General features: G+C 40.9%; 1 protein-coding gene and 1 long non-coding RNA gene across 8 annotated transcripts in view; one reads left to right on the forward strand and one right to left on the reverse strand.

The window, feature by feature from the left end:
• Window positions 1–399: 399 nt before the first annotated feature.
• On the reverse strand, window positions 400–10,902 carry LOC126057259 (uncharacterized). Its single transcript, XR_007512457.1, has 3 exons — window positions 10,627–10,902; window positions 4,557–4,625; window positions 400–973 (listed from the first exon to the last, which is right to left on the reverse strand). It is a non-coding gene; the product is annotated as an uncharacterized LOC126057259 (long non-coding RNA).
• A 140-nt stretch (window positions 10,903–11,042) lies between these two features.
• The window catches only part of FBXW7 (F-box and WD repeat domain containing 7), a 276,174-nt gene continuing 264,624 nt past the window's right edge, over window positions 11,043–22,592 (forward strand). For 5 of the 7 annotated variants that reach the window (XM_049852735.1, XM_049852734.1, XM_049852737.1 and 2 more), the window contains exon 1: window positions 11,043–12,195. The gene's annotated coding sequence lies outside the window, so the exon portion shown is untranslated. The other 2 variants (XM_049852741.1, XM_049852731.1) reach the window with 2 other exon arrangements.

Genomic DNA, 22,592 nt, shown 5'->3' on the forward strand with positions numbered 1-22,592 from the left:
TCTTTTGTTTTATTTGGGAAGCCTACTCCTTGGAGAAATGGCTGATTCCAAGGCCAGGGCAGGGAAAGTACAAGGTGAGCCTAGAACAAGTACAAGGTGAGCTAGAAAGCGAGAAAATGTTTGAAGAACAATCGGGCCAAAAAGATAAGAAGCCAATTTAAGGGGATCCCACTGGCCAAATATGGGACAATTGAAGTATCAAGATAAATAATTGTAATAGATTATAACCCACTGAACAAAATAGGAAATCATAAGCCCATACTGATATCATAAATAAAATAATAAATGAAAAGTTTGATGAGGGATAGGATATTTATTTAGATCTAAAGTATCTCCTCACAAAATACTGGTTAATTTCAAAGGGAAAACAATAGTAACTTCATCATGGAGAAGCCTGGCAACACCACTGTAACCAACTGATTAAAGTGGATATCATTAGTAATAGGACAAATCAAAATTGTGCACCACCCGATGAGACCCAAGGACACAGCATCACTTCAGTGATATTCCTGCTGAACACAAACACACTCAAACTAAGGGATATTCCATAAGCTAACTGGCTGTAATCCTCAAAAGTATCAGGGTCATGAAAGTCAAAGAAAGGCAGAGGAACAGTTTCAAAATAAAGGAGACTAAGGAGATATGGCAAACGTATCCTAAAGCGAATCCTTTATTTTGCTATAAAGGATATTATTACGACAATTGGTGAAACTGGAGTCCTGGTGGCGCAGTGGTTAAGCATTTGGCTAACTAAAAAGGTCCACAGTTCAAATTCACCAGCCACTTCTTGGGAACCCTATGGGACAGTTCCACTCTGTCCTATAGGGTCACTATGTATCGAAACTGACTCGGTGGCAAAGGGATTTGAGGGTTAGTTAGAAGTCCCTGTGTGGTACAAATGCTTACTGTGCTCAACTGCTGACCAAAAAGTTGGAGGTTCAAGTCTACCTGAGAGACGTCTTGGAAGATCTACCTGAAAAAAAAACAAAAAACAATTGAAAACGCTGTGCAGCACAGTTCTACTCTGACATACGTGGGGTTGCCATGAGTTGGAATCAACTTGATGGCAACTGGTAGTTTACTGGATATTTAGATGGTAAAAAAAAAACCACTGCCGACTCATAGTGACCCTATAGGACAGAGTAGAACGGCCCCATAGTTTCCAAGGAGCACCAGGCAGATTTGAACTGCTGACTTCTTGGTTAGCAGCCGTAGCACTTAACCACTACGCCACCAGGGTTTCCAATTTAGATGGTAATGATTATCAATATTAATTTCCTGATTTTGAAGGTTGCACTGTGATCACGTAGGAGAATGTCCCCCTCTGTAGGAAATACTAAAGTATGTAAGTGTAGTGAGGCATCAGGTTTGTAACTTTAAGTAGCTCAAGATAAAAAAAGTTCTTTGTACTGTACTTGCAACTTTTCTGTAAGTTTCAGATTGTTCTAAAATAATAAAAAAAAACCAGTGCTTAATTTTTGGTCTTACAAGGAAATGAATATTTAATCATTCTTACACATGGGACTAAAAAACAGCTTAAAATGCCACTAATAAGATGTGTTTTACAATGATGGTGGAATAGACTAAAAGTCAACCATCTGGAGAGCACAAATTCATTTATTTAAAAACCTCTTGAAGTTAAATTGCTAGAATTTTTAAACTACAAGAAGCAAAAAAAGAGGATGCTATATATTACTGATAATTGTATGCAAAGCATTGGGGAAAACTGCTACTTAAAAAAAAAAAAAAACCAGTGGCAGCTGTTTCTGCCATTTAGGGGCATAATTCATTCACTCTGGGGTAGATGATCCTTTTGTTAAAGAAAAACATCTTTAACGGCATTATTATATACTGCTAATTTCCTACCCTATATCCACTCTTCCCACTTTCCTTATTGACAGAACTCCAACCTCACTTTTGGTAACAATGCCCAGCTAAGTATATATCTCAGACTTCTTCAGAGCTAGGCATGGCCTTGAAACACCGCTCTAGTCAATATGACCTAAAGAGAAGTCTGCTGGGAACCGTAGGAAAGGACTGGCTTTCCTCATACAGGCACCAGCCTTTCTTCCTTACTCCAGTCTACAATGTGGATGTGACTCATTGGGCACTAGGCTTGATGAAAGCCAACATAATACGGAACATGATACGGATAGCAGTAAGGACGGTCTAAAAGGAGCCCCGTGGTGCAATGGTGAAGCTGCTAACAGAAAGGTTGGGGGTTCGAACCCATCTGCTGCTCCACAGAAGAAAACACCTGGCAATCTGCTCCCGTAAAGATTTCAGCCTAGGAAGCCCTGTGGGGGCAGTTCTGTTCTGTCCTATTGGGTTGGTATGAGTCGGAATCAACTCGACGGCATACAACAACAGCAAGGATGGTCAATGATGAGAAATAGCCTGGGTACCTGATGCCATTACTGAGCTGCTGCACCAGCCTTCAACTTCCTACTATTGGACTTTTTATTAAGAAAAACAGTGAATGTATATTTATGCCTGTTGGGTTTTCTGTTATTTGTATCTGTATACATTATCAACAATGAATTTTGGTGCAATTTTTTTTTTTTTTTGGTGCAAAGTGGAGATCCAAGAGATTTGAATTGCTTGCTCAATAAAGGAATCTTGTGTTCAAGGAGACAGCTCTGGAAAGATGTGAGGAGGGTGTGGGAGTTAGAATAGCAAATACAGTGTGATTGGAAGAGACCTATGAAGAGACATAATCTATAAGAAATTCCCTAAGATTATAACCGGCCAATACAGTTTTAGGACAAGATATACATACATACTATTTGGCATCAATTTTGAAGTTGTTTCCTGTGCTATCATGTAAGTTGATTCCCATACTATAATAACCATCTGAGATCCCTAAACCAAAAACTTTGCTACAAAGAACAGTCTTATGTTGATAAAATGAAAGGGTAGTGGCATCCAATATGGGGGCAAGTTATTGAAATAATTTGGGGATATTAGCCGTAGCAGGGAAAGCTGCCTCTTTACTTCTCATAGCATATAGGGTGGCATGTCATGATATTTTGTTTAGTTATTAAAAGAAGTATCAACCCTGGAATGAAAGGCTGAAGAACCTGAGGATATTTATTGAAAAAAACGGGGGGAAGAAAAAAACCAAGCCTGCCGCTGTTGTGTCGATTCCAACTGGAAGAGCCCTGGTGCTGCAGTGGCTGAGTTTGGCTGCTAACCAAAAGGTCATCAGTTTGAACCCACCAGCCACTTCTTGGGAACCCTATGGGACAGTTCTATTCTGTCCTATAGGGTCAATATGAGTCAGATTTGACCTGACAGCAGCAGGTTATTTGTTGAAAAGGAAGACTTACACAAATACCTGGAAGGGAAGGGGTGCTGATGCTGGAATATGTGGCACCTTTTTTCCCAGAAGAGTCAATCTCTAACTCTTTTAAAGGTGCTTTTTTTCTTTTCTTTGGAAGTTCTTTTGTAATTTGGGTTGGAACTCAGAACTCATGTTTCTACAAAAACAGTATAACAAAAGGGGGTAAGATTCTCATGCCAGGTCACAAAAGCCCGTATAACCCAATCTCTCTAGACAAGAATGCCAATAACGTAATTGCTATTATTTACAATAATGTTTCTAAATGCAAACTTGGTATAAAACTCACCCACTTAGCTTAATAAAACTCTGTTTTGCTCAGACGACAATCTGATAGAGATCAGACAGTACTCCTCTAAGAAATAACCCAGGAATCTGAATGTCTATCATGTGATCCAGTATTTTAAAGTTCTTTGCTTCTGGCATTGTTGGAAGGGAGAAATCACAAACTGATTATCTCGTGGGAGACTTTAGGGATCAAGCCTAGAAGTGACACATATCACTTCTGCCCACATTCTAGTGGCCAAAGTTATCACATGGCCTCAAGAGAGACTGGGAAATACAGTCTTCCTACATAGTCAGGAAAGAGCCCTGGTGGTGCGGTGATTAAGTGCTTGGCCGCTAACCTTAACGTTGGCGGTTGAAATCCACCAGCCACTCTGTGGGAGAAGGATGTGGCAGTCTGCTTCTGTAAAGATACATTCTTGGGAACCCTATGGGACAGTTCTACTCTCAGTTAGAATCCATTCTGTGGTAAAGTTTTTTTTTTTTTTTTTGAATGTGGGCAGGAAAAGGGAAAAGGAATGTGGGCATCTTGCACCTACTTTGCAAGGTTTTGTGAAGATTAAATAACTGCATAGTCTAGGTTCTTGACAGACCCTGTGGAGCACTTCTACTCAGAGCAGAGTTGCCATATGACCCTTTCCTTCCTTGGGTATCAGTTCAGGACATAACTGTGCTGTTGGTGGGTTCTGGTGGCAGAGGACTCCTGTCAAAGGACCTTGTAAAGGAAAACAGGTGCATATTCTAGTAGGCCTAAGCTGAAGATCTGGTAGCCTGAAAGGTGGGTAGAAAATAAGAGAAGGTAAGAACTGTGAAGTTATGTGCTCTTGAGAGGGTTCCTAGAAAGTTAGAACAAATTTGAGATGGGAAAGAGGTATTAAAGGTTTAGCTGGGAGAAAGGAATCTTCAGAGTCTAAAAAAATGTATAGGTTACCTTCTGAAGATGGGGGGCGCTTGGTACCTCAGTGGGTGACTCTTCCAAATACTAAAGCTGCATTAAGTGCTGTGAAAGGTGAGTAAAACACAGCTATTAAAGAGGGGTGGATCATCCTTTACTAAAAATACACGATGCTCTTAGCAGACTTAAAAATACAACACTTTTTAAAAACAAGGGATATATGATATAAAGCAATTACTTCCAAATATTATTGGATAGTTCAGTTTTTAGTTTCCCTAAGACTACATTTAAATGCTACTAGAGAATGCAAGATTATGAGCCTTGATTGGATCCTGGTTGGGAGGGGTGTCTATCAGAAACACTGTTGGGGCAATTAGGGAAATATAAATATGAACTAGATTTAGATATTAGAGATTTAAAAATTTTTCTTAGGAGATACCTGTTGATCTCCTGGGAGCAAAGCATCACGGTATCTGCAAGTTAACTTCCAAACTGTTCAGAAAAAAGTACATATATAAAACAAATACAGGAAAATGTTAATAATTATGAAATCTAGGTACAAGGTACAGGGACATACACTGTATTACATTTTCAATGTTTATTTAAAAAAAATTATCATAATAAAAATTTGAAAAATGACAAATAGGATCAAAGGTTTCTAGCATGTGATCATGAATTTGCTTATCAAGAGAACACAGTCACCCATTTATTCATAGAATACATCATCAGATGATAAAGTAGATTGAATAGTTCCGGATGGTAATGACTCGGGTCAAGTATTGAGCCTGGCACACACTAGGCATTAGACTGCAAGTTCCTGGAAGCTAGGGACAAGTTCTTTTTTGTTTTTTCACTACTATATGTCTGGAACCTAGTAGAGTACTAGGAAATAAAAAGAAAAAATTTTTTTTTTTTTAATAAATAGTAGGTAATAATTACACTTTTTTGTTAATTGAATGGTGAAGTAAATGCAACAATTCTATGCTCATAGTAAACATCCTAACCATTTTGTTTCCTACATATCACTGCTTTTGGGAAGTTAAAACAAACATAAATATTAATAATATTTATGTAACTAGTCAAACCAAATCCAGTGCCATCCAGTTGATTTCGCCTCATAGCCATCCTATAGGACAAAGTAGAACTGCCCCATAGAGTTTCCAAGAAGCACCTGGTGGATTTGAACTGCCAAACCTTTGGTTAGCAGCCATAGCACTTAACCACTATGCCACCAGGGTTTCCATGTAACTAGTACCTATTGTTAATTCAATAACTCTAACTCAACTATGAATTTTGAGCCTTGAAATTTTAAAGCCTTGGTTCTTCAAAATTAAGTGACATCTAAGCCTACCTTAATACTTCTATAAAACTATTTTCCTTAAGCCTATTTTTAATATTTTATTTTAAAAAGAACAGCTGGATTTTATCAGGCAAAAATATTTCACGACTATGACTAAACCAAATGGCATGTATCGTGAAAAATTCCTCCGAAACTTTAAGGTTAAATTATCATAGGTTACAAGTGTTCAAAGTTATTTATTTATTTATTTATTTTTCTATTACAAGCAGTAGTCATTTATCATTCATTTTTACAATCAATTTTTCTGAAAGCCCAATTGACGATAAAGGCAATACAGAGGCAATCTCATCAGTCTCTTAAGTTTTCTAGTTTTTTTTCTTTTATTTAAAAATATCATTAAATTCTGATTTCCTCCAACATTTTAAACAGAATACTGAAATTACTAGGGATTGGATCACCAAATCCAAGGGCCTTTTTTGCAACATAGACACTCTAACCACTGTTTCATTTGCGTAAACACTTTTCTCAGCTATCGAGGAAATATGACAACTCTTTGAAGGAAGAGGCAGCGAGGCCTAGTGAGAAATTGGCTATCAGGATGAAGGGGAGAGTGGAGAAACCTTATTTTTTTAAAGAAAGTCTTCCATTTAAGTTCTTTTTAGCACTGCTATTATTTACATTACTCTTTTAAAAGTTTTATTTTTTTATCAATCTTAATCTGATCCTAAAGCTTTCAGATTTAAAATAAACTTATTCAGTGGTAGAAGAGATTTGCCATGTGGAAGTGAAAAATACTCTACAGCCTTGGGCGTTAATTTACCTTATCGATCCATAAGACCAACAGTCAGTGTGATACAATGGCAAGTATACTGTATTGAAGATTGAGGTGGAGTCTAGGCTTCCTATTTACTTGCTCTCATGACCCTGGGTAAGTAATTTAATTTCTTTAGGTTAGGTCTTCTCCAATCTGAGTGGCGTAAACAGTTAAGTGAGCGACTACTAGCTGAAAGACTGGCAGCTGGAACACACCCAGAAATGCCTCAAGAGACAGGCCTGGTGATCAGTTTCCATAAAGTCACAGTCTTGGAAACCCTATGGGGCAGTTTTACTCTACACACAGAGTTGCTGTAAGTCTGAATCAATTTGTCAGCAACTAATAACGAAAATGGTTTTAAATTATCACTGACTCTACACAAAGAACTGACAGGTAAGAAAATGATAAAAAGTTAAATGCAATGAATTGGGAAAATTGTTCAGGCAGCGACATGGATGGTGTGTATTTGATGTTAATGAAGGGAAATAAAAAATATCCACATATTTTAGCAGAAACTTTAGGAGGAAAGAAAAAGCCACTGCAACTTCTGTAAAATAAATGTATCTGGTAAATGAAAAAAAATCTGTGCTGTGGGGAATGGTTTGTTATATAGTTGCCTCTTAAAAAATACAAATCAACAGAAACAGGGTTTACTTACACAGATTCAAGAGAATAAAAATTGCCTTTACATATTTGAGGGATACTAAACACAGGCAAAACAAAACTACCATGAAGGATTCCAGGATGCGGTTAAAAAGCCCAGTGCTGTCTGGTCGATTCCGACTCATAGGCACCCTGTAGGACAGAGCAGAGTTGCCCCCTAGGGTTTCCAAGAAGCAGCTGGCAGATCAGAACAGCTAACTTTTTGGCAAACGGATGAGCTCTTATCCACTGCACCACTAGGGCTCCAGTATGCAGTGGCAGCAATAATTTAGTAGCTGAAGGCATGGCATAACTTGGAAAGGTAAGAAGTATATTTAAAAAAATAGTCCTACAGTCTTACTTTTAAGAAGTTTAAAAATAGAATGAAGTAAGCTATAATTATTATTTTGGAAAGAACTTAACACAGCTATAACTTATTATTTGGTGGTATAACCTTATCTGAAATAAGGTGGAATGCAAAAGAATATTGGAAAATGAGGCATCAGAGATTAGACATTAGTAAGGTAAGACCGCACTTCACAAAAGAGAAAATCCAAATGTCTAGTAGATATATGAGACGGTCCTCAGCAGCATCAGTAACTAGGGAAATGCAAGTTAAAAGCACAATGAGATACTACTACACACCCATCAGACTGGCGAAACTGAAAACGACTGACATTAGTGAGTGTAGTTGAGGGTAGGGAACAATGAGATGCAGACACAGCTGGTGGGAGTGTAACATTTTAGAAAATAGCATGGCATTATTTATTCGAGTTTGGTGATACGTATAACCACTCCCAGGTGTATATATTAGAGAAATTGAGGTAGATATGGTAGAAGACATATATGAAGAATGTTTACAGCAGCAGTGTTTATAAGCCTGCAAATGGAAACAACCCAGATGTCCATCAACAACCGAACAGCTAAATAAATTGTGACATGTTGCTACAATGGAACCCTGTAATGTGCACCAATGAAAAGGGATAAATTACAGCTAAATGCAACAACATGGATTAAAATCAATGTTTTGAGAAAAAGAAGTACAATAGATTACACGCTATGTAAATATGTAGTCCCTGTTAAATAAAGTTCAAAAGAAAGGGCAAAACTGAACAATATATTGTTTAGGGATGCATGCTTGTAATAAAATAAAGGAAAGTGAGGAAATGGTTATCATGAAAGTTAGAATAATGGTTACCTAGAGCAGGGAGGGCAAGTTATGGTCAGGAAAGGTCACCAGGGGGCTTTGGGTATACTTGCAATGTTCCAATACTTGACCTGGTTAATTGGTTACATGGTGGTTTCCTTCATCATCACTCAATGTACTGTATAACTGTTTTATGCATTTTTATGTATACTTCACAATGAAAACGCTAAAATTGATGTACTAGATGAATTGCATATGGTATCTTTTAGAAATAAGCTATTTTGCTGAATAATTTAGCTTATTACATCTTTGACAGTAAAAACCACTGATGTGGGATATTAAAACCTTGATTAAATAGTTTCTAAGACCTCGCTTTCGTGGGTTAGCGGTAAAAAAACACTATACAGCTATCCCTTTGTTATGTTTTACCATGATACGCAGATCTTTGTCATGAACAAATTGATGAAACAGGAAGACCTGTTACCTAAACTTCAGATTTTTGAATTCTGAGTTAACTAGCTCCTCTGAGTTAATAAGCCACACAAGGAACAAAAGTAGAAATTGGAAATGTTCCTCCTCTCTAGTCACCAGTTCCAGCTGTTCCCTCCTGTTATGGTGGGTGGTAAGGTGGGCCGATCTTGCCTAGTAAGATTGGTGCAGCTGTTGCTTCGTAAGTAGGTGTCTCAGAGCTCTCCTCAGTGACGTTCTATCAGCTCTGAGGCTCTGAGGTGCAGTCACTGACAATACAAACAGATGGGGCTGCTGGAGAATCCTGTGCGGCTCTTCTGGAGATGCACCCTGCTGGCCTGTGGAAGGAACTCTGATGTTTGCACTCTTCTCATTTAAAGCCCCAGGAGCTAAAAATCTGAGTTGTTCAGTTTCACAAACTCTCCTAAGCCTGTGTTTTTTACTCATTCAATTTCCACCATTCCCCTACTGTACGACAGGAAGAGGGACAAAAACCAAAGATTTATTTTGTAGCCATTTGGGGCCGCTGCTTGTTTGTCTGACTTCCTGTGAGTCTTATTTGGAAGGATACAGCAAGGGATTGGTTAGGTAAAGACAATCAAATGCAGGGTATTTATCCTGGTTCTTGGGACTTGAGGTCAAGAACGGTAGGGTCAGATGCTGCTTTGTGAGTCATGCCTTGCTTCTGGAGTGCCTCTCATCCCCTTCTCTGCAACATTTAAATAAAAATGAATCCTTGGATTTGCCCAGTTAGAGGTTTCCTTAGTCTACAGTTTGCATATGGTGGTTGCCGTAGTACCCCAAATCTGCCAGCTTCTATCCCCCAGCTGGAAATACCCATTACTGCTGCTTCCAAGGAGGTAAGGTGTGTGCGGTTCAGCGACAGAACTATCTAACCTGCTTCCTTTCATCATTCCTCCTGCTTTTAGCTCCTTCTCACACTAGCCACCAGGTCAGGTTCAAGACAGATTTCTTAGAATTCTGATCCTTTTCTTCTTCCCCTAGAGAACTACACTTTTAACTTCATGAATTTTTACTTGAATTTATTTTCTAAGCTAACATTTGTCGGAAACGCTGCGTAACAATAATAATATTTATTTCAGAAAAAAAAAGCCTTTGAGTCAGATCTAAAACACATGCCAAGATTTCTTTAAGAGCTTAATGGACACTGAACGACAACCAAGACCAGTCAAGAAGCTACAACCACAGGCAAGAATGATTTTACTAAAAGTGAGGCAGTGCTAAATTCTCCCCTGGAAAAAGTCTGAAATCCTTCTACAATCTCCCAGAGGCTGGCTCTCTTCGAATTCCCCTCTCTCCTGCCCCACCAACGATCTACGGGAGGCTGGCTCCCTTTTACCCCCTCCACCCCACAGCAATTCTCCTCCTTTTTCAACAAAGACTCAGGTCGTGACTTCGTACTCAAGCCGCACCACTATGTAGTTCCATAGGAGGGGGGTACATTACAACTCTCATCTTTATAATGCATTGCAGTTTACAAAGCGCTTGCACTTCCATCATCTCCTCTGAGCTCCTCCAGTGACTCGTGAGGGAGGCATTCATTCATTCATCAAACATCTGCTTGGCCCGACCACAAGCTATCGAGCGCTGCGTCTCATCCCACACCATGGGAAGAGCGGGGCGCTCGCTCCTCCGAGCAGGTGTAGCGAAGCAGTCTACAGGACAACTTCTCGCTCAGTCCGGCTCAGGGCCCCTTTTGGGCCAAATGCCTCACCTTTGGGTGATGCACGCCCGAGCGCAGTCGCACGGCCTGGGCCTCCTCCTAGCTCCCAAAGGAGCAGTCACCACTTGCCCTGAAGGAAACCGCTACAGAGCAAGCTCCCTCGCCGCTCTCAGGTCAGGGGTAAGATCAGGCGGCAGCTTAGGCTCGACTCGGCTCCTCCCCTTCCTCTCTTCAGTTCTGACGCGGCCGCAGAGGCGGCGGCGGCGGCGGCGGCGGCCGCAGCGAGTCCCGCGGCCCGAGGCGCACCCACCCGCTCGCCGATCCCCGACTTCCTCTTCCCTTCGAGCGTCATCAGAGCGCGTCAGAGTTGCCCAGGGCGGGGTGGGTGGAAAGGGAAAAAAAAGGCCAGCGGCGGAAGCCTCAGAGCGGAAAAAAAGGGAGGGGGGACGAGAGCGGTTGCTAGGTGACTTGCGTCATCGACATGCGCCACTTTCCTCCCGCCCCTCTCTCTAGAGTGAGGCGAGAGCTCCGCACAGAGCGAGCAACACTGCGAGCCGAGCTCCCGGCGCTACCGCCACCGAGAGAGTGAGAGCGAGGGAGCGTCCGAGAGACCCAGCCTCTGTGCACTGGCTACCGCCGAGACCTCCGTCCTAGCCTGGGCCAGCAGGAGCCGCGGCCGCCCCTCCTCACCCCCCCTCACCTTCCCGGCCGGCAGCGGCGGCTGCACACGCCGGAGCCCGAGCCCGAGCCGGAGCCGGAGCCGGAGCCGGCGGCTGGGGGCAGGGAGGCGGCGACCGCGGGCCGGGGCTGGGCAGCTTCTCCGCGCTGAGAGGACGCTGAGGAGTGGCCGGAGCTTCTGCCTCGTCCCGGGGCGTGAGTGAGGGACTCCCAAGGTGCAGGGAGGGGGTCTCAGCCGCAGCGACACATGCGGGAGCCGGGAGCGGGGGCGGCGCCGAGCGGAGCCGGCCGGGTCCCTCGTCTCGCCGCCGCGTCGTGTACCTGCCCGGGGCCGTAGCATCTCGCCCGGGAGTGTATGAGCCGGGACTCCAAGCTCAGAAGCCACCCCCCGATTGGGGGGGCGGGGACCCCGATGTGAAGCGGCGGCCGGGGCGGCGAGGAGAGCAGCACCGGCGCCGCCGACCTTCCCCTTCCCCTCAGCCCCCTCGGGGGCCTTCTCCGTTGGCTAGTCGCCGGCCCCCCGGCTCCTCGCAGGGCTCCGGGAGGAGTTCTCAGCGCCCCCTCCCCCGCCCCAGCCCCAGGGCGGCGGGGCCGGGGGGGACCCGGGGGGCCGGCCGCAGCCTCCGCCCAGAGGAAACTTTTTATAAAAACAAAATTCGGCGCCTTCAGACGTGACTGTCTCGGGTGAAGTGGCCCTGGAAGGGCAGAAGCCACAGCCTGACGAGACCCGGGAAGAGGAAAAGAGGAGGTAAGCGGGGCCACCGCCGCCTCTCACTCGGCCGCGCGGAAGAGACCCGGGTGGCCGCCTGGTTTAGAGACACTAGCACCGCTGCTTCCTCAGTAACGCGCCGGAGCCTTCCGCAGCCGCCGCCTCAGTCCGGAGGAGGAAGGGAACCAACCCACTTTCTCAGCGCCACGGTCATTACTCTTCGCTCCTCAAGTGTGAGTGGCCCTGGGGAAGGGAATTGGGGGGCGGGGGGTGTGAGAAGATGCGGGTGTTTTTTCCTGGGGTTTTGCTGATGTTCTCCAGGTGTCCTGGGGGCGTATCGATGAGAGTGTTGCCTGTATTCCCTACAGAGGGGAGATGGTATTAGGTAGTCTTGTGTTTTGTAACCTTGTACCTCTTTGTACGAGTTTTGCCAAGTTTACAGAATTCTCTTAGAGGAGTTCTGTCTTTTCTCCGGAGTGGGTACTTGCACCGGTTTCTGGCCAAAAGGGCAAAAAGAAGCCAGAGCATAGGTGCGCACAAAGAACATCTCCGAAATACACCTTTTCCTGGTACACCGGGTGTGATGCAGTGCTGTAGTTTTTGTTTCTGGGGAGCTCTCACATGGGTTCTCAGGTGGGAACCACTTTCCACAAGCCTCTGAAATTAAGTTTTTCTTTTTTTGCAGTCTTTCTTGAGACAGCTTCATTGATCCAGTTTTTTAATGTTCTCATTTCTATGGTCCAATGTCTGTGTGTAGGGAGGACAGTGTAACAGATTTCAGTTGCTCAGGAAATTCTCAGTTCTTGTGAATCACAACTTATTTGGGTGAGAGCATTTAGTACAGTTTATACAAGTTGTTGCATTTTTGCTTTCACCCAAATGCTTTTTCTTGAGTAGCATATGTCCTAAATGATGGTACTTTTTTATTTGGCAAAATGATTCGAAGTTTTCATTATTTGAGTTATTTTCACTTCTCCATCAATTTAGGAGAAAGTTTTGATATTTAACAGTTTTCAAGAATGATTTTTTTCTTCCGTCATTTTAAAGTTGAAGTCAGTAAGATCTTTGGCTTGTATTTCAGGTAACTTCTCAGAGTACCAAATTAGAGGTGCTTGAAAGTAATTATCATTTGATATATTTATACAGCCTTAAGTGTTAAACATGGAGGGGGATTTTATACAGCAGAACGCAGGTAGTACTGTCTTGGGAATTGTGGTTCATCCAGTCCACTGTTGGAGTTCTCATGGAAGCACTGCTAAGAGATGTTGACTGGGAATGTATGCAAACTTGGGCTTAATTGTCAGTATCCTAAGTTCTCTACTCAGGATCTTGATCAAATTTATTTAAAACTTTCTCAGTGTTTCCATCCTGTACTTTTTTTTTAAGTAGTGAGTTTTTCAGGTTTATTAGTCTCTGAATTATTTAACAGTGCACTTATTTATCTCAAACCTGCATCCTTAAAGTTTCAAAGCATATCCAGAGTTTGTGTTTTGAGAGATGCTAGAAAAAGCTGAAGTTCGTCTTTTCAGTTTCATGATTTTTCTTCTTTACCATCGTCTTTCCCAACTCTTGTCTGTTTTAGAGTAGTTTTTTTCCATCTCCCTGATTACTTTGCTCACTTCTAGAACTTCTCCAACTCTTTTTTTTTTTTTTCTTGAGATACCTGTTGGTGTTATGCTTTTGTAAGGAACTTTAAATTGTATGTATTTTAAATGGCTACTGGGATCACAGTATTGAGTAGTGGATATAGCGTTAGACTTGGAATCAGAAACAAATACCCCTAAATCTGTTCTTATTTTGTGACCTTGGGTAAGTCATGTATTCCATGTTTCACAAAGATATGAGGAAGACAGATCTAGTCTTGCATAGGCTGTATTTTGGAAGAGGGTAGGACAAACCAACAAACTGTAGTTGAGTGTAGATTGTACTTGATCAGAATTGCTTACCGAGTTTAACCCAAACCAAACCCTTTGCCACTGAATTGGTTCCAACACATAGCATCCCTGTAGGACAGTAGAACTGCACCGTAGGGTTTCCAAGGGTATAATCTTTTACGGAAGCTGACTGCCATATCTGTCTCGCTGGGTGATGGGTGGGTTCGAACTGCTGAACTTTCAGTTTGCAGCAGAGCGCTTAACCACTGTACCACCAAGGCTCCTGTTTACCAGCTTTAGGACCTGCATTTTATTGCTTTGACTATAGATTGGGTAAAAAACCATGAGAATGTTTTATTGTATATTTTGGTAGCAAAGAAGGACAAAGCAGTAGGGGGTCCCTGTTTTTAAGATGCTTTTCTTTAAGGGCAGTGGAGGCAATCAAACACAAATTGCACAGAATTGTAGGAAAGGGCGAATGAACTAAAGTGTATTTAAGACTACTATATGACTGAGGATCCCTGGTGGTGCAGTGGTTAAGAGCTACGGCTGCTAACCAAAAGGTTGGCAGGTCAACTCCACCAGCTGCTCCTTGGAAACCCAGTGAGGCAGTTCTGCTCTGTCCTATAAGATAGCTATGAGTTGGAATTGACTCCATGGTAATGGATATATGACTGATAACTGTGTTTTGGTACTTTGTAAATGTGAATGTATCTACATTTTTCATTAGGGTAATGTTTGTGCTGGACTGTACAGAACTAATTGGAGTATCTGAGCCAAATCTGGGACAGTCTTTTCAGGGAAGCTCATTTACGTTATGTTTTGGAGAGAAAAGAGCAAGTGGAAAGTGGAATTGGAGACTTCAGGTGGGAGAGGCAGATGTAATTAGGAAGCTAGTTTGATGGGAATACAGAGGGTGGGGTTGCGTATGGTTAGGGTCAGTTTATGTTTGTGCAGATTCATGGGTTATAGCCCAGAAAAGCAGTTGAGAACAATGTTCATGAGTGGGTAGTTTCACATGATTGGGGAGAGATTACATTTTACGCCAAAAGCATTATGCCTGGATTGGGATTTTGTTTTTGTAGGAAACCAAAAGTTTTTTGCCATGGTCACCGAGGGGCTATACGGAGGAAGGAGTGAAAAAGAGCACTGGAAAAGGCCTCCAGTATTTCAGTGTGATGGTAAACAAAAAACAGTCATTGCCATCGAGTCGATTCCAACTCATAGTGACCCTAAAAAAAGAATTTAGTAATAGGACAGTGAACTTTGTTTGGGACATTAAATTCTAAGGTAAAAGTTGGGTATATGGATGTAATCGTACTACAACAAAACAGTGAAACAAACAAGTGAAAAAACAGAGAATGGGTGAGACTCTCCCTAAAATTAGATGTTTTAAAAGTGGATTAGAGTTGAAGTTGAAAAGAAGGCGCAGCCTTTAAATGTGACCCCCAGTTTAGTCCCATGGCATATGATTCTGTATTTCTGAAACAGCTAGAAGCTTTTTATAGGATACATAAGTCCGTTGAGATTAAGTCCAGAAGAGTATGTAGAATTTCATTGTTAAGGAACTTATAAATGAAAGGACTAATTTTGTTTCCCCAAATTCATCTTTTTAAATTTTGCCGTACATTATTATTATTCTAAATTTGGTCTTAATATGACGAAGTGGGTCTAAAAATAGCTGGTAGAGAAGGCTGCTTCCCCTGCTCACAGTTGATGTGAGTCTTTGTGTCCCGTACAATGGAGGGGATATCCCTGTGTTGGCAAAGCAGTGCTGAAAATACTTTGTTTTTTAGCCTTTATTTAAAAAAAAAAAAAAAAGACACTTAAAAAAAAATTAAGACATCTTTGCAGTGTGAGACATTAGAAGACTATGCTTTTTTTGTAGTGAAATTTGCCCTAATAGCATTTATTGTTGACTCTAAGGATTGTGAGGTATGGATAATTTATTTAAACTTTTTTGTGTTCCTTAGTTTGAAATACTATGAGTCAGAATCGACTCGACAGCATTGGGTTTGGTTTTTTTGGCTTTAGCTTGAAATCAGCACCTTCTTAGTAGCTTCTTGGGCCTCTCTAGTGTGAATACTCTAATGGTAGGACCCTTTTGGAAAGATATTTAGAAAGGTAGAGAGATGTAATGTGATTCCAACGTGAGCTTACAGAGACTGGAATATATGCCATCTGGGTGCTTTCTCCCTTTACCCTCCAGTTTCTGCCAGTTTGTTTTATACAGGAGAAATGATATTTAGATGAACTTGAAAGGCGGGAGTCTGTGGTAGTAGGGAATGGTAACCTTATATGCTTTGCAACTTTGAAATTGATACAGGATATTAGAGAGCCTTGAGGTTGCCTGTCTCCAAAGCCCATGCCCAGGCTAGCAGCAGCTCAATTTCTTCTACTCTAGAGATGGTTCTTGGAAAAGTCCTGTGGTGCTTCTGGTATCTCACTATGTTGACTAGGAGTCAGTGAACTTTGTTTTTTTCCCGTGATAGGCCAGGTAGTAAATATTTTTGTGGGCCATATGGTCTCTGTCACAACTACTGAACTCTGCTGTTGTAGTGTGAAAGAAGTCATAGATAATAAGTAAACGAATAAGCGTGGCAGTGTTCCAGTAAAACTTTATAGACATAAAAACTGGATACATACAGAATTTGCCCATAGACCATACTTTGCGGACCCTAGTGTAGATAATTGCCAAATCCACCAGCGTGCCGTATGAACTTCATTCCATTACAAAGCTGAGATTGGCTGTTTTAGGTGATCTCTTTTCTAGATGAAGTGTGTTCCTGGGAGCTGTCTTAAAATGATTCTGCATGAAACACAGAGCCTACTGTTCAAGATATTTCTGCCTTCATAGTGATGAAAACTATGGTTTGAGGAGTTAAAGGGGGTACAGTTTGAGGAGTTTAATGGGGTACAGTTAAAAAGGAAGGCGTCTACTTGGGTTTCTTAGTCAGAGATGCCGTAATTAGCAGGTAGTGATGTACTGGCTTTGTATCATAACAAAAAGTATCTGTGAAGGAGCTTAAGGGTATAGTTTTTAAAGATTCTGAATATAAATTGTAAAGCATTTACTTTAAATGTAAAACTAGAAGTGTTTATGGTAGATTTGAAACAATTTTAGTCAAATTATCAAAATATTAAGGTTTGGTACTTCTACCTCTTCAAGTCTTGACCCCTTTCAATGGCTAATTCTGTGTGTAGAATTATTGACTGTACAGTTTTGTTTTGTTAATTATTTCAAATATTATATGTTAACATAAATTTTCATTTAAATGTGTACTTTAAAAATATTTGCTACATTTTAAAGGGTAAACGTGGCATGGATTGATTTATTTCCTAGGCGACTCTATTTCAGATGTATTGTTTAGAAAGGATAGTTCACTTTGTGCAATTTTACATTACAGCTAATATCAAAGCATTTGTTTCATATGCTGGCAAATACCTGCATCAGGTGGTGGTCTGTTTAGCCTAGTTTCATAAATACTGTTTATCTCAGAATTCCTGTTTGTGGCTGGGGAGGAAACGACTCTTGGAATAGTGATCACTTTCTAGTTAGTTTCAAACCTGCTTTTACTTTATGAAATATTTCTCCTTATATTATTTATCTCTCAATTTGTCCTCCTCCCTTAAAAACAAAGTATGGAATCTGACAATTTTGGTCTACCTGTTAGCAGGTCACTGTAATGTTAGGTCTGTGGCCTTGGACAAGCTACTTGTTTTTTAACATTGGTTTCATTAACTGTTGATGGGGAAAACACGTCCTACACAAGGTTGTTGTTAGGGTTAAATGTGATTTTAACAGAAGTTTTATTTGTACCATTACATCTCAGATGAAGGATTTTTATTTAGGTGATTCTAGTTTAACTACTTAATTTTAGTTTTCTCCTTTTCCTAAAGTGATTAGTATGCTTTTTTAAAAAAATATTTCCTTTTCTCACGCTTAAAAAAAAAAAAAAAACCCAAAACTCATTGCCATCAAGTCAGTTCCGACTCATAGTGACCCTACAGGGCAGAGTAGGACAGCCCCATAGGCTTTCCAAGGCTGTCAATCTTCACAGATAGAGACTGCCACATCCTTCTCCCACTGGGCCTTCTGTTAGCAGTGAGTGCTGAATCACTGAGCCACCAGGACTCCTTAGTATTTATTTAATACAAGATAAGTTTTCAGAAATCATTCTCAGAATGTATTATTTACTTTTTCTTCAAGCTTGGCGTAATCAGTGTTTTACTGGCCGTTACAATAAATATCTACTTGATCTTTTTTGTATTTGGAAAATATTTCTATTTTGAGGACAGTTTGGTTAAAACTTGCCTCAATAGCCTTTATTTACTAGAGTTGTGTATATTTAAGAAAAGCATATGAGAAGAAACCAAAGGCAAGAGGAAAGAAAAGATCGAGATGTATTTCTTAGCACTGATTACTGTCTTGCCAGTTCTTGTCCTCATTCTCTAATTTCTCCTTTTAAGGCAAGCGTGCTTTAGATTTTGGTGTAAATGCAGAAATTATATTGGTTTATCTGTCAGTGGATCTTGCGTTAGGCAGTTAACTTAATGAATATCTACTTAAAAAAATTTCAGTATTTTAAATATTTTTCTCTATTGCTGGCAGTGGAGTTATGCATCTGGGGCTCTTTGCGTTTCAGAGATTTTCAAAAAATGTTATCATTATGAATAGGTTATTGGATGGATGGGAGAAGAGCATACTTTCTGTAGTATGTTTGATTTCTTTTGGCTTGTGTATGTAATGCCACAAGAAGGTTATGTAGTTAAGTATTTGGATCATCAGTTTTCTTTTGTGTGATTGGTGCTTTCTTAATTACTACTGTGGGAATTCATTAATATAAACTTTGGGACACTGATGCAATGCATGGGGAACCTTTTTCAAATATTGAGTATTACATGGTAGAATTTTTTTTCACGAGGGAAATATTAAAATTTTAACTTATTAGATTTAGAAATTTAGAACAGGAAACACAAAATTTCAGATTTTTTAATAAAGACCATTTCCTTTTAGGAGAGGAGAGCTGGGATGAACAGAGGAAGGGACAGACACTCAAAGCAAAGGAGGGAGGAGAGAAGCAGTAGAAGTCAGGGAGATTGTCTCCGGAAGTTTTGAGGTCGGTCTCAGAAGTCACACCCTGTTATTTCTTTGGGTTGTGGACGTGGGGTGTTACCACTTGTTATCTATTACCCTTTGAAGTGTTCATTAGGTGATTGACTCTTGCTCCTAGCTTTTGAACATCTGGATTCTTTAAACCATTGAAGCTTTAATCTGAATGGGGTAATGAGTGTATCCTAGGGTGGGAAAATTTCCAGCCTCCTTGCTGGGAGAGGGGTGAACAGAGGGTTTTTGACTACAGTGGAGGCTTAGTTTTTTTTTTTTCCTTGTTGGCCACATTACCCTAGCTTTGCCTAAGAGAGATGCTTATAATTCTGTATGTGACATAGTAGTTGAGAGGCAAGGTTTGAAGCAGATAGACCCAGGTTGCAGCTCTGTTATGTTTTGTGACCTTGGGCAGGTTATTTATTCTAAGTGTGTTTCCTGTAAAACTGGGATGACAGTAGTACCTGCCTCCTTGATTAGAGTAGTTACGAGGACTGAATGAAATAATGCATGTAAGCTTTTAGTTTCTGGCTTAGTGTTCATTCGAGTCGATTCCCACTAATAGCGACCCTGTAGGACAGAGTAGAACTGCCTCATAGGGTTTCCAAGGAACAGCTGGTAGATTCAAACTGCCGACCTTTTGCTTAGCACCCAAGCTGTTAACCACTGTGCCGCCAGGGCTTTGGCTTAGAGTTAGCACTCAGTAAATATTGTTGTTAGTTGTCTTCAAGTTGATTCCAGCTCAAGGCGACCCCATGTGTTCAGAGTAGATCTGTGCCCCACAGAGTTTTCAGGGCCGTGAACTTGAAGAAACAGATTGCCAGGCCTTACTTCCTAGGTGCCTCTGAATGGTTTAAAACAGCCAACATTTTGGTTAGTAGTCCAGTGCTTAACCATTCATGCCACCCAGTGACTCCTCAATAAACGTTAGCTCCTCAATAAAGTTATTTCTGTGAGTTTGCTGGCTCTTTGAATGCTGAAGGCATTCAAATGAATGTGTCATCATTTTGAATACTGCCTTTATTCAGCAGCAGATATTTATTGAACATCTACTATCTGCCAGGCATTGCTCTAAGTGAACAAAACAGGTAAAAATCCCTGCCCTCATGAAATTTACATTGGGGGAGACAGACAGTATACAACATAAAGCAAAGTAGATTATGTATTACTCATCTTGTGAAATTTCATTGTTGGACTTCTAGGCTAAGCTTTCATTAACTAACCCTACCAATCCTCACGCTTAAATCTTTTTTTGTTCCTCTTGTTGTGCTTGAGAGTGTTTGGTGGTGGGAACATCCTAAAACGGTAGAATTAGCCTTTTTCAGAATTCATTTTCTCCAGCTGCAGTTCGATCCTAATTTCAAGGCAGCTCTGTATTCCCCATTTTGTTGTCGTCCTTAAATTGGCTGTCTCCAAATTTTTCTTCAGCCCGCAAAGCTTATTTCACCTTCTTCACTGAAGTAACCCCAGCTTTTCACACCTTTTTTCATCTATGTTGTTTTCTTGAGAGGATTTTAGAAACTTCCTTCAAGATGTATTCTGTGACTAACTTTATACTTTTCTTTCTCCTGTTTTGTATTTCCCACTTACTATACATGGTTAACAGATATTTAGCTTGCTTATTCTTGCTTTTAAAAAAAATATATATATGTATTTTCTTGTCCATATAACATATGAAAGAGGTCCTGCAGCCAGATCCTTGATAGATGATAGTTTCCTTTACCTTGATCCACTCTAGTTCTTAAAGTTGGTTCTGTGCATGCATTTAATGCTTAAAAAATGAATTGAGTTTGACATTTTTTAAAAATTTAACTTCCACTTATGTGAATACTTTTAGTTTTTGTTTCCAGATGAGATTCAAAATGTTAATTTCGAAGTATTAGATGGTAAATGTTAAGGCAGTAATGAAATGTGATGTTGAATAATGGTTAGGAACAGGGGACCTTAGAGCCACCATTGTGAAGGTTCAAATATAGGCTTTCACTTACCAGTTGCAAGTTGTTTAATCTCTCTCTGCCTCAGTTACTTTATCTGTAAGATGGGGAAAATAATAACACCTCATGGATACTATGTTTTTAGCATTAAATACTATAATGAAAAGCCCAGAGCAGTGCCTGGCATATAACAAATACTCTATAACAATGCCAGTTTTATCCTACTACCCCCGAACATTTGATAATAGTTGAAAATGTCCTTGATGGTCATACTCTAGGATGAGAGGGTGTTACTGGTATCCAGGGGGTAGAGACCAGATACACTATTAAACAATGTGTAAGACTTCACTCCCACAACAAAGAATTATCTGGTCCAAAGTGTCAGTAGTGCTGAGGTTGAGGAACCTTGCTTTATATAATTGAGCTGTTTCTTACTTGGTTATTTTCTTTTTATTAGGTACTGTTATGGACTGAGGAGCCCTGGTAGTGCAGTGATTTTTTGTTCTGCTGCTATCCAAAAGGTTGGTAGTTTGAATCTACCAGCCGCTCCTTGGAAACCTTATGGGGCAGTTCTCCTCTGTCCTGTAGGGTTGTATGAGTCAGAATCGACTCGATAGCAGTGGGTTATAGACTGAATTGAGTTCTTCAAAAATATGTGTTGAAACCCTAACCCCTATACCTATGGATGTGATCCCATCTGGGAACAGGGCTTTCTTTGTTATGTTAATGAGTGCATAATCAGTGTAGGTATGTCTTAAACCTGATTACTTTTGAGATATAAAAAGAGCAGGTTAGGTACTGAGGCGCAAGCACGAAAGGGGAATGATAGATGCTGTGTGGGGGAACTGAGGAACCCCAAGAATGATGCTAGAGAAGCCGAGAAAAGGATTTTCTGGACAGAGAGAGCCTTCCCTTAGAGCTGGTGCCCAGAATTTGAACTTCTGGCCTCCTAAACTGTGAAGAAATGTTAGTTTCTGTTTGCTAAAGCCAAAATGCCGAATATCGATAAAGACAAGTCACAGACGCGGATGGTGGTGTTGCTGATAGCTGCCATCAGGTTGGCTGCAGTCTCACGGGGACCCCACACACAACGGAATGAAATGCTGCCGGGTTCTCTGCCATCCCAGTGGTCGGTTGTGGATTGTGCCATTGTGAGCCATAGGGCTTTCATTGGCTGGTTTTCAAAGTAGATCACCAGACCCTTCTTCCTAGCCTATCTTCGTCTGGAACCTTCGCCGAAACCCGTTCAGCATCATAGCAACATGCAGTCCTCCGCTGACAGATGGGGGCTGGCTATGCACAAGGTGCATTTGGCGGCATTGGACATTCACTTTTAAAGAGAGCTACCTAAGAAAAGTAATAGATTTTATGGTTTTTATTTTTTGTAAGTTACATGGCAGTTACTCTGAATCTACAAGTGCGTACACTCATTATTCAGAACTAGGAAAGAGTTCCAGATAGATTTTACTGATTTAAGTTTTTTAAATGGCAAACTATTCAAATTCATGTAAAAGTATATCATGGGTAGGGAGCTTATCAAATAGAATGCTATAATGTGTGAATATTCGTGAAGTCGAATACACACTAAATGAAGAAGTTTGATCGAGGGTAATGGAATGATCTGTTGGTGGGAACCTTGGGTCACGTCTCCGAATTCTTTTTTCCCCTCATGTTTACTCACTCACTGGAACAAGGGCTGTCTGCCTTAGGAGATC

Source organism: Elephas maximus, chromosome 13, assembly GCF_024166365.1.
Source record: "Elephas maximus indicus isolate mEleMax1 chromosome 13, mEleMax1 primary haplotype, whole genome shotgun sequence".
Lineage (NCBI taxonomy): Eukaryota > Metazoa > Chordata > Mammalia > Proboscidea > Elephantidae > Elephas > Elephas maximus.